At 45.5% G+C, this 11,619-nt stretch overlaps 1 long non-coding RNA gene across 1 annotated transcript in view; it reads right to left on the bottom strand.

Annotated features, from left to right (window-relative positions):
* Nucleotides 1-11,610, bottom strand: part of LOC112549660 — a 15,063-nt gene extending 3,453 nt beyond the window's left edge. The window contains exons 1-2 of the long non-coding RNA XR_003093175.1: nt 11,161-11,610; nt 1,090-1,174 (exon numbers count right to left, since the gene is read on the bottom strand). This is a non-coding gene — a long non-coding RNA (uncharacterized LOC112549660). The remainder of the gene's footprint in view (nt 1-1,089; nt 1,175-11,160) is intronic.
* Nucleotides 11,611-11,619: the final 9 nt, after the last annotated feature.

Here is an 11,619-nt window from a genome sequence, read left to right as displayed (position 1 = left end):
ATCTGAACCCAGCCCTCTTTCCTGCCTATGCAGGGGGTCAGACTCGATGATCTATTGAGGTCCCTTTCGACCCTAACATCTATGATTGTAGGTGTTCAGTCCTCTGGGAATGATGTTGTGTTACATTGCTGTTGAGTTTGGCTTCTTTCTTCTTCATGTTGTGAAGTTTCCATTCAAACAGCAAAATTCAGTATCTTCCATGCTTTAGGGTTGTTGGTTGTAGCTGTGTTGGTCTAAGGACACAGGCAGACAAGGTTCTTTGGGTAAATATGACAGCCTTTATTAAACCAACTAAATAGTTGAAAAAATTGTTCTTTGCAAGCTTTCAGGCACTAATGCCCTTCTTCAGGCATAGGGAGAATCTGCTGGAGAGTTTTTGGGCTGTCACTTTTGTTCTCCAGGGTGTAAATTAAGGGGGCGCTTGGGCAAGGGGAGGGGCGGAGGTGCTGAGCCCCCTCATAAGAGATGAGAGCCCCCCCCCCCCCAATAAGATTTGAATATCATAACCGGAGTGGGGCGAGGGGAGAGGAGGTCTCCAATCAGATTGCTCTTTCACTTAGGTGGACTTGTTAATTAATGAACCAGTTTAATTTTTTTTGAAGACTCCCTTCCCCATAAGAGTCAAAGTGTAAGAGAAGACTCTTGCACTTTGGTGTTCTCCATGGTGGAAGAGAAGCCAATATGCAAAATGCAGGTCTTGGGGTATCAGACTGCAGGCAGGTTATAATATGCCATAAATCCAATGTCTATATTTAATCTATGATTTTTTTGTATCCAGTGGATTTATGAAGTGAAGTTTGTAGGCTCATCTACAAAAGATGTTTTGTAAATTCCCTTTGAGGATTAGAACTAAGAGATTGGATTGCACTCAGTAAACTGTGATCTGTAAGACAGCTGCAAGCTGTTGCGTACACCATGATCCAGAAGAATCAATGGTTGCCTACTACTCATACAGAGCAGGCTGTATACCTTTTCTATTGGATGTGGTAAAACATAATTCCTTGATGGGTCAGGCTTAATTTATTTTGTTAAGAGCACTCTCCTTACATACTCTTCCTTCTCCACCCACAATATCAAACATGGACTTACAGTTATTAATGTGCTCTGCTTGTCCCTGATTCCTGCCTTGTTCTTTTCTCTGCAGGTACACATCAAAGATAGACTGTGTGCAGTTCTGCTGTATGGAAAGAGAAAAGAATGTGCTAAGGTGATCCAGTCCTTAGAGACGGGCACAATATAGAAGTCTGAATAAGGTACAGAAAATCCACATCTTCCATCTGAAGTACAAGAGAAATGTTTGGAACAAAACAGTGTATGTTGGAGTTTAGCAAGGGCTTTTGACTGGACACATCTCCTAGTCAACATCCCTCTTCCCTGGCAACCTAAGGCAAGTGGGGGTGTCTGGCTTCATAGTGTTACTTCATAGTCTTTCAGAGAGCTTCAAAAAGTTGCTTATATGCTCTACAGAAAAACTGCAAGTAGCTTGAACCTAAAGGCCTTATTCAAGTCCCACCACACACCTGGAAATGATTATTTCTGATGTTTTACACCTTTTATTTTGTACCATGAGTGCCTAAGATCAGCACCCCATTATGGTAGGTGCTGTACATACATACAATAAGTAGTAATCCCTGCCCAAGGGAAAGAGCTGGGGGGAGGCAAAGGAAGTAGGAATATCTGATAGGGAACTAAGTGTGTGACAGTAAGTGACTTATACAGGAGATAGCAATTAAATAACGATGCAGTAGGAGACCATCCTTCTGCACATTGAGGTGTAATGCTTGTACTGTTCATGCCAGATGGGAACTCTGAAATAAACATCGTATCTAATTTGTCTCCATGTCCAGCTCAGTGGCTGGACTTCTAGTAGAATGCTCCTAAACCTTTTGGAGATTTCTGAACTATTACACTAATCATGTGAAAAGCACTTTAATCCTCCTTTGTAACAGCATGTTAAAAAATATTTTGGCTATGTTGAAAAATAAACCTAATGTGCATGTTTTGCTCTGCTGTTGCTTTCAGTCTGAAGTACCTCAAATCCAAAGTTGGCAGCAGTTGATTTTATAAGGTGTAGGATAAAACTTATGACAGCATTGTTCTTACAGCCCTGTTCTTTGGTACAGCTTTCATATAAGAATCTGCTTGTATTTGCAATTGTCTGATGTTTAACTATAGAAGCATTAAGCATTTGCTAGGTGGTTGGCTCTGACCCCTTGTTTACTTGTTTTCCAGGTTATAGTTGAATCCTTGATTGATTTCCAGCTATCTGCTGCCATCCTGTGGAGATAATGAAACACTGCATGATGTCAATGGTGAATCCTGGAGCTGGTAGGAAAATCAGACCATTTGTAGACGACACTTTAAAGCAGGTTTAAAGCAGGTTAAATGACTTTTGCACCACTTTAATGGCATTGCTGTTTGCACATTTGGCAGTGTAATGTGCCTTAAATGACTTCAGGATGCAGCAAATGACTTTGGGGCACTGAAAAGGAAGAGTTTTAGTTTCCTACCCTACAGCGGCAGAGGGAAGCACTGGGCTCTGTACAGCTCAGGAGGTGTGCAGGCAGACCATGCAGGCAGCCTGGCAGCAGCCTGGGAAGGCAGGCTCCACAGAAGGGAAAAAAAAAAAGCAGCAAGCCTGGTTTCCCTCTCCCCTGGATCCTGCCTGAGCTGTGTGGGGGCCTGGTGCTTCCCTTCATGGCTGCAGTGCCCCGCAGAACTGCCCGAGCCGGGTGTTGCCTGGGGGTGGCCATCGCTGCCACAGAGGGAAGCACCAGAAGCTCAGGGACTGCTCTGCCTGCCAGCAGCTCACTCTCCTCTCCCCGCCACTGGAGAGGCAGGTAAGGATTGGGCAGACACAGTGTACATGACATGGGGGTTTACTTCGCCCTAAATTGAAGCAATGTTTTTAAAAAACTACCACTTCATTTTAGGGAGAATTAAACCCCCATGTCATGTACAAATGCCCTCAGGTTCTCTCATGGACCATCTCAGCAAAAACGGGGGGAAAATGCATGTAAGATTACAGATGAAAGTTTTGACATTTATCAAAAAAGGTCACTTTAGGCCCTATGTTCACTTTTATCTTGAAATTTTCTGTAGAAAGCAGATGTTTTTCACAAATAAATTTTAGTTGGCAATCTAGTATCATTGAAATCCAGGTTTGATAGAAAAATTCTGTTAGTGAATTCCCAAAATATGATCATAGTATTAATAAGGAAAAAAGACCCATCAAATTGGACTCAGTTGGAAAAAGTATCATATATTAATATCATCCACTCTCTTATCCACAACAGTCTACAATAATAGGGCCTGAAACTGCAACCAGCATTGGGTGTGTTTTTATACCTCAACAGAGCTTTTTCAGGCATCAAATCAGTGGTTCTATTCAAATGCCACAGCTCTATTCTTATAGAGGACATTACACTGAATCACTGTGTCATTCAGTGTAATGTCCCCTATAAGAATAGAGATGCTTGAATTATAGTAGAGATTTGGGGATTGAACTCTAGAATTCTACCAGTTTGTGGATATTCTACTAGAGCAGAGTACATACAGGTTTCCCTCACTTTATGCTGTACATGAGTTCCTGGAAAACAGCGCATAACTCAAATTTGCGTAAAGGGAACCCACTTTACAATGTAAAAAATAGGGATACGTTCCAAGACCTCAACTGTACTGTCCTCCACCCCTCCCCCCCAACCCATTTCTACCACTTTTACAAGACAATTTTGGTACTCACCAACAGCAGACAGTACACACAAGCACAGGGTGGTGGTGAATGTTTAGTTGGTGTCAAGAGAGGGTGGTGAAGGCTTCATTGATAGACCAAGGAGAGGGGCAGGAGATAAACTAGCGGGAACCTTATAAGTCATAACGGGGATGGCAGTTACAGAAACACGTGTCACAGACAACGAGAGGGAAGCACAGATCCACACAGGAGACTGTATTTTGGCGTGTGTCACTCCCACAATGCACTGCACAAAGCAGCTGACTGCGGGCTTCCACCACACCAATAGCATAAAAGTGAATTTACCTTGCATATAATGAATTTTTGGTATAAAAAGGGTCATCACATAAGAGTTAATTTGCACATACAGAACCTGCATAAAGCAAGGAAAACCTGTACTATTAAGGCTCTTATCTTCTGTCCCAGGTAAGTTTACAGAAGTCCCATTGTTTTGTCTTCAGTACCCAGATAAATTACTTATCGAAAAACCAAGCTACAAAGGCGATTTTCTATCAAGTCGGATGTTTCCAGCACTAGGCTAATTGGTAAATGATCACATACCCCAAGGGACCAGCTCTTTAGTGAGTTAAAGCTGGAGTGCCTAGAATGGGAGGCTACTTCAAAGTAGGGTGCAGTAACAAAAGTAGAACTGGTATTCAGGGATTTTTAGGCAGCTAGGGTGGACAAAAAGTGTCCTGTTGCCTTCCACAACTGAGCAGGACTTCCTTTGCTTTTTCTTTTTTCTGTGCCACTCTTACTTTTCAAGAATAAAAATGGGAATGTAGCTAAAAGTGGGAAATTATAAAATAGGTTTGTTCATGAATTAACATGACTTGCAGGGGAAGAATCAATATGGCATCTGTATGCAGTTTTGGGCTCTATGTTTTAAAAAGGATATGGAGAACAGTCCAGAGGTAGGCAACAAGAATGATAAAGGGCTTGGAAAGCAAATCATAAAAGGAGAGGCTGAAAGTGGTAAGTATGTTTAATTTGCAGAAAAGGCATTTAAAAGAGGACATGGTAGCAGTCTTGAAATACTTAAAGGGCTACCATAAAGAAGGAAAAGTGTTTTCTATCTTGCTGCAGAGAGTAGGGTACAGACATATGGCTTGAAGTTGCAGCAAAGTCAGTTTAGATTGGATATCAGGAAAAACGTCTTCACTGTTAGTTAGAACTATGAAGCAGTGGAATAGACTGCCTAGGGAAGCTGTAAACTCTCCATCACTGGAGGTGTTAAAGAAGAGGTTGAACAGCCACTGGTCAGGGATGATCTAGGCATAGCTCTGCCTGTGTTCTGTTATTGGTATTTCCCATGCTTCTGGACTTTGCTGACTGCCACATAGGGCTCCTCCCTTCCCTTCCATACCCCCTTGTTCCTTCCTTCTCTTACATACCTCCCCTACATGTCAGGGTTTTTTTAATCCTTCTTCAGAAGTATTGGGTGTTGCCTGCTGCCAACGCTGAGGATTGTGACTGAAGTGTGCCAGTACTCCTCCTTTGGAGGTTCCTTCCTACCCTGCTTCTCTGTGATCTGTAAAAGGAGGTCATGCCTCACCAATCTGTTAGGGTTTTTTGAGGGTGTTGACAAACATGTGGATCAGGGTGATCTGGTTGATCCAGTGCATCTGGACTTTCAAGATGCTTTTGACTAAGTTCCGCACCAAATGCTCTTCATGAAAATTAGGTGGTCATGGGACCAGAAGCAAAGTCCACCTGTGGATCAGTAACTATCATGACATATCACCTGGACAAGGGAGAAGAGATTGACATCATATATCTGGACTTTAAAAAAACCTTTGATCTGGTGTCCCATGATCTCCTTATGCAAAAATTGGCCAAATGTGGCCTCGTCTACACCACAGTCCGATGGCTGGGAAATTGGCTCCGAGGTCAGGCCCAGAGAGTAGTAGTTGATGGAAACGAATCATTATGGTGCTCCGTGACCAGTGGCATCCCCCAAGGCTCTGTCCTTGGGCCAGTTCTCTTCAACATCTTTATCAACTATGTGGACATTGGTGTCAGAAGAGGACTGGCCAAGTTCACCGATGACACTAAAATTTGGGGCATAGCGACCACACCTGAGGATAAGCTAGTGATCCAGGCTGACTTGGATAAGCTTAGTAAGTGGGCAGATATAAACCTGATGATGTTCAATGCTGAAAAATGCAAGGTACTCCACCTCAGGGGGCAGCAAAAAACCCGCAGCATGCTTATAGGTTCGGCAGTGCTACGCTTGCTAGCACCACGGCTGAAAGAGACTTGGGGGGTCATGACTGACCACAAGATGAACATGAGCCACCAATGCAATGTCACAGCTGGTAAAGCAAACAAAACTCTGGCTTGCATCCATAGATGTTTCTCAAGTAAATCCCAGGATGTCATCTTCCCGCTGTACTCGGCCTTGGTGAGGCCACAATTGGAGTACTGCATCTAGTTCTGGGCTCCACAATTCAAAAAGGATGTTGAGAAGCTTGAGAGAGTCCAGAGGAGAGCCACACACATGATCAGAGGGCAAGAGAACAGGCCTTACGATGAGAGGCAGAGAGCCATGGGACTCTTCAGCCTGGAAAAGCGCAGGCTCTGGGGGAACCTGGTGGCTGCCTATCCTGTTCATCAGAGCACCCCAAGGGATAACAAGGACCAATGGTCATAAACTCCTCTGTGACCATTTTAGACTGAACATAAGGAAAAACTTCTTTACTGTCTGAGCCCCCAAGGCCTGGAACAGACTCCCTCCAGAAGTGGTGCAGGCACCTACTTTGGACTCTTCAAGAAATGCGTGGATGCTTATCTTGCTGGGATCCTTTGACCCTAGCTGACTTCCTGCCCCTGGGGCAGGGGACTGGACTTGATGATCTTCAAGGTCCCTTCCAGCCCTAATGTCTATGAATCTATGGAAAAAAACCCTAAAATACAGGATACAGAGTCGGTATAAATGATCAGTACTCACAACAGAGGGTGGTAAGCTGTGGGATCCCCATAGGATTTGTTCTCTTTAACCTATTTATAAATTATTTGGAAAGGGGAGCATATAGTAAGGTGGTCATGTTTGTGGATGACATTGAATTATTCAGGATGGTAAAAAGCACAGCTGGCTGAGAAACCATAGAAGGATCTCAGAAACTTGAAAAGGGGAACAAAAAAACTGGCCAACGAAATTCAGTGTTGACAAGTGCAAAGTGGAAAAGAATAACTCTAACACACCTACATAAGGCTGATGTTAGCTGCTACTCCTCAAGAAAGAGAGGTTGGAAGGACTGGGGACAGCTCTCTGAAGGCATCAGCCTAGTATTCAGCAGCCACCCAAAAGGCAAAAAGGAAGTTAAGAATTACTGAGGAGGAAACTTTATACAGAAAATGTCATGAGACTGAAGTTAGTTCCTTATTCTTGGTTCCTTATTCCTGGTTCCCGGTTCCTTTTTCAAAGCTAATCTTTACACAGTTAAAAGTTGATAGGAATGAATTAGATGCGTTAAAGAGTTAGGATTTCATCAGAAAAATGTATATTTACTAATAAAATGGTTAAACAATATGACGTATCAAGTAGATGTATCAACACAGACCTGAATAAAGAGCAGAGATTAGGCTGGGATTATGGGGCAAAATCCATTTAGGGTCACCCCAAACCACACATCTCTATTGCCAGGGGACACTTCTGAATAAGTCTGAGCAGGGCACTGCCCAACCTGAAGTTTGGTTTTCTCATGCCGGCCTGCCAACCGACAGCCCCCCAGGCCTTTGTGCAATTTACATTGCCCCAAATAAGGAACTGAGTTTGGGCTGCGATTACAGGTGAAAATTTTTTCACCTGTAAAATTTTTTCACCTTTTTGGATCATCCATTTGTTCATCTGTCTCCCACTGTCTGGGCTCCACTTCTACACTGGCTGATGACCAGGGTTAAAGAGCTCAGTGGACTTCAGTTCTGCAATTTTTGGTGGCATTTTCTCTAAGGTGCTCTTCTATACAAAGCCATTGGCACCCTAGAGGTTGCCAAGTGATTTAACCACCACCCAGCAATAACAGTCAAGGGTAGTTCCAGCTACTGTAAATTACGGTAGCAGGTGAACCTCACCTGACCTGCATTAGCAGGTGAACACATTAGTGTTCTTAATTCCCCAAGAGCAAGGCTTTGGCTTGTATTTAACTATCTCTGTGTGTCCTTGATGATGTCCTTAGTGTTTCTAAGACATTTGTACAGCAACAACATGGCTTGGTATGCTTTACTTCCGAAGACATGTGGGAGGCTGCTCTGACGTGCTATGATTAAGCGAGTCTGCTGGAGTGTGCTAATTAGCATGCTCCAGCTATCCCCCATGTCTCATGTATCAGCATCCCCACACTTCAACTAAAGCTCGTTCAATGAGCTTTCGTTAAAGTTCCCCCACCACCATTTTGAAGCGTAGGGATGCTGATATCTGTGGGTGCTTTAATTAGAGCGCTCCCACAGCCGCTCTAATTAAAGCACCCTTGGAGCACGTGTAAAAATACCTTTGGAGAATTTTTCTTCAGCTGCCGGTGGATTTCCACATCCTAGCTTTTTTACTTCTAAAATTCCATCAGAGTAATGCCAGCTCTCAGTCTCACCAAGTTTGTGGAAACATATAAAATGGCTGTCAATATTGCACGTTACCCCAATTACTTTGTACCTGCAATGAAAAAAAATGTTTGTTTTACCAGACTGATAAATTTGCGAATATGTCTGATGTTGTCTGTTGAATTAATCATGACTAGCGACATGTTTTAATTAGCAACATACCATTTACTTAAATACAAGAGACCTAAATACAAGACACAAGAAAGGGATTTTGGGGGCAAGAGAATTGAGTACTACCACATCTGAAAAGGCAGCTACTGACATTTGTTCATAGTTCATAGTTAGTAGTTGGTAAGGTCAGAAGGGACCTGAGCAGATCATCAAGTCCAACCCCCTGCCATGGCAGAAAAGAGTACTGGGGTCAAACGACCCCGGTGAGGTGTTCATCCAGCCTCCTCTTTAAGACCCCCAGGGTAGGAGCCAGCACCACTTCTCTTGGAAGTTGGTTCCAGATCCTAGCTGCCCTGACAGTGAAGTAGCACCTCCTGACGTCTAGTCTGAATCTACCCTCTGCCAGCTTGTGACCATTATTTCTTGTCATTCCTGGTAGTGCTCGGGGGAACAGGGACTCCCCCAATGCCTGCTGGTCCCCACTGACTAGTTTGTAAACTGGCCACTAGATCCCCCTTCAGCCTTCTCTTGTGGAGGCTGAGCAGGTTCAGGTCTCGTAGCCTCTCCTCGTAGGGCCTGCCGTGCTGACTCCTGATCATGCGGGTGGCCCTCGTCTGGACCCTCTCAATGCTGTCCACATCCCTCCTGAAGTGCGGTGCCCAGAGCTGGACACAGTACTCCAACTGTGGCCTGACTAGTGCCGCATAGAGGGAGAGGATCACCTCCTTGGACCTGCTAGTGATGCATCTGTGGATGCATGACAAGGTACGGTTGGCCTTCCTGATTGCATCCCCACACTGTCGGCCCATGTTCATTTTGGCATCAATAATGACTCCAAGATCCTTTTCTGCCTCTGCACTGACGAGAAGGGAATTCCCCAGCCTGTAGGTATGGTATTTGAGAGGGTGTGGTTCAGAAATTTGATATAAAGTTACATAGGTATATAGTTTTATTTCAGTTTATTTAATGTCATCACAGCTACAACATAACACTTACACTACCATCTTACTTAATGTCATGTATAGAAATCTGGTAGAAAAAGCCAAGAAATGGCGCCTCAAAAGGCTTTTTCAGGAAAGTCCACCAGGGGTGGAGAGGTGCAATTTGGGATGACCTGAAAAGGATTTTGTCTGGAAATCCCAGTCTAACCTCAGCCCCTTATTTGGTGCTGTTTACATAGTAAACAGGCCTGGGGGCTGTCAGTTGGCTAGCTGGTATGAGAAAACCAAGCTTCAGGTTGGGCACCATCTTGCCCAGATTTATTCAGGAGAGACCCTACGTCAGGGAGATGTGTGGTTTGGGGCGACCCAAAGAGGGTTTTGCCCCATAATCCCAGCCCAAAGTCAGTTCCTTATTGGCACTATGTATTTATTATAAAGGCCTGAGGGGTTCAGTTATCAGGTTAGCACTCAAAAACTGAGCTTTTGGTTGGGCAGCAGCCTGCAAAGCCTTCAGAAGAGTCTCCCAGTGGCAGAGACACATGGTCTGGGGTGATCCGAAAAGGATTTCCACCCATAATCCCAGCTCAAACCCAGCTCCTTATTCAAGACTTGGTACAAAGGCCTGGAGCATGTCAGTAGGCAGCCTGGCACACAAAAGCCAAGCTTCGGGTTTGGCAGGGGCCTGCCCCAGCTTCTTCAGGAGAGTGCCTCAATGGCAGAGATCACGAAAGCCGCGTGCCCCTGGAGGCTGCAGGGGCACGGTGACCACCTGCAGGCGGTGGTGGCAGTGTTAGTGACAGGGGTGTGGCGGTGGTGAGCAGGGACCACTTGCAGGCAGCTGCGATGATGTCAGCAGCGAGGGTGGGCAGAGTCGGGGCTGCCCGCAGGTGGCTGCAAGTGTCAGCAGTGACGGGGGGTGATGGGTGGCAAGTGGGGACTGCCCACAGCTGCTGTTGGCAGTAGTGAGCGGAGATAGCCTGCAGAAGCTGGCGGCAGTTTCGGTGGGAGCTGATCTCAGGGGGGCATGGCCTATGGCAGAGATGTGTGGTCTGAGATGACCCAAAACCCCCGACCCAAACCCAGCTCTTTATTCAGGCCTGGGGGCGGTCAGCAGGCAGCCTGGGATACAGAAACCAAGCTTCGGGTCAGGCAGGGCTCCGCCTAGGCTTCTTCCCGAGAGTCCCGATTGCTGGGACGTATCTTTTGACCTGAAAAGGATTTTGCTGCGTAGTCCCATTGATGTAATCTTTTTATGTAATCTTTTTTATGGTATATCTAGCTTTTGCAAACTATATCTAACTGAATACTTAAGGCAACTTACTGGTGCTGGGAGGGGTGTGGTATGTGTGTGTTAAGAGATGCTTGCAGAGCACAGCGTGTGGGATGCCTCCCTAACACCAGCAGGATAATGTCTCCCTGACACCTGTAAGATAGCAAGAAGTTCAGAAAAAGGTCTCATTATAATGCTAAAAATCACACCCCTGGGTAGAGCAAAAGTATGTTAATGAAACATATATGTATGTAAATGAAATACTTGGCTAAAACATAGGTACAGAGACATGCTCAGTAGAGAATGTCTTATGTCAGTGGCTTGTAACCAATCACTGAGCGATACACTTGCAAACATGCGTATAAAAGGTACCCAAAGGTAGAAACCGGTGTGCTTGTTTTGCGAACGATCGCCAAGCACCCCTCTCTGCGCAGACTTGAAACAATAAAGATTAAGTTGGATCCTCCACCCCTATGTGTTTATTGGCAAAAGCGCACCGGGCACGAACTCACACTGTCCTTTGGAGACAACACCATCCCAAACGCAGCTCCTTGCTCAGGGCCACGTACTGTGGGTGGCGGGCTGGCACAGAAACACCGAGCTTTGGGCCGGGCAGCGTCCTGCCAGGCTTCTTCAGGAGACAGATGGCTCGTGGTGACCCAAAGTGGGTTTTGCCCCATAATCCTAGCCTAACCTCGGCTCTTTATTCAGGGTCATGCCCCTAATACAGATTATTTTACACTGTTTTTAGCAAATACAAATTTCTGGTGAACTCCGAAGTCTTTAGCGCGTCTCGTTCCCTGCGAACATCCTTCCCCCGTGTGAAGATTAGCTCTCAAAGGGCCGGGGGCTGAGGAACCAACTGTGGCCGCGCCGGCCCGAGGAGGCTGCCCAGCCTCAGCAGAGCGCGGAGCGGAGCGGAGCGTCACCTCCCCTCCCCGCGCGAACCGGGGACCGGGCCCGGCCCGGGC

The sequence above is a fragment of the Alligator sinensis genome, unplaced genomic scaffold (genome assembly GCF_000455745.1).
Source record: "Alligator sinensis unplaced genomic scaffold, ASM45574v1 scaffold458_1, whole genome shotgun sequence".
NCBI lineage: Eukaryota > Metazoa > Chordata > Crocodylia > Alligatoridae > Alligator > Alligator sinensis.
Note: the sequence above shows the minus strand (reverse complement) of the source record. Positions and strands in the feature narration are given on the sequence as shown.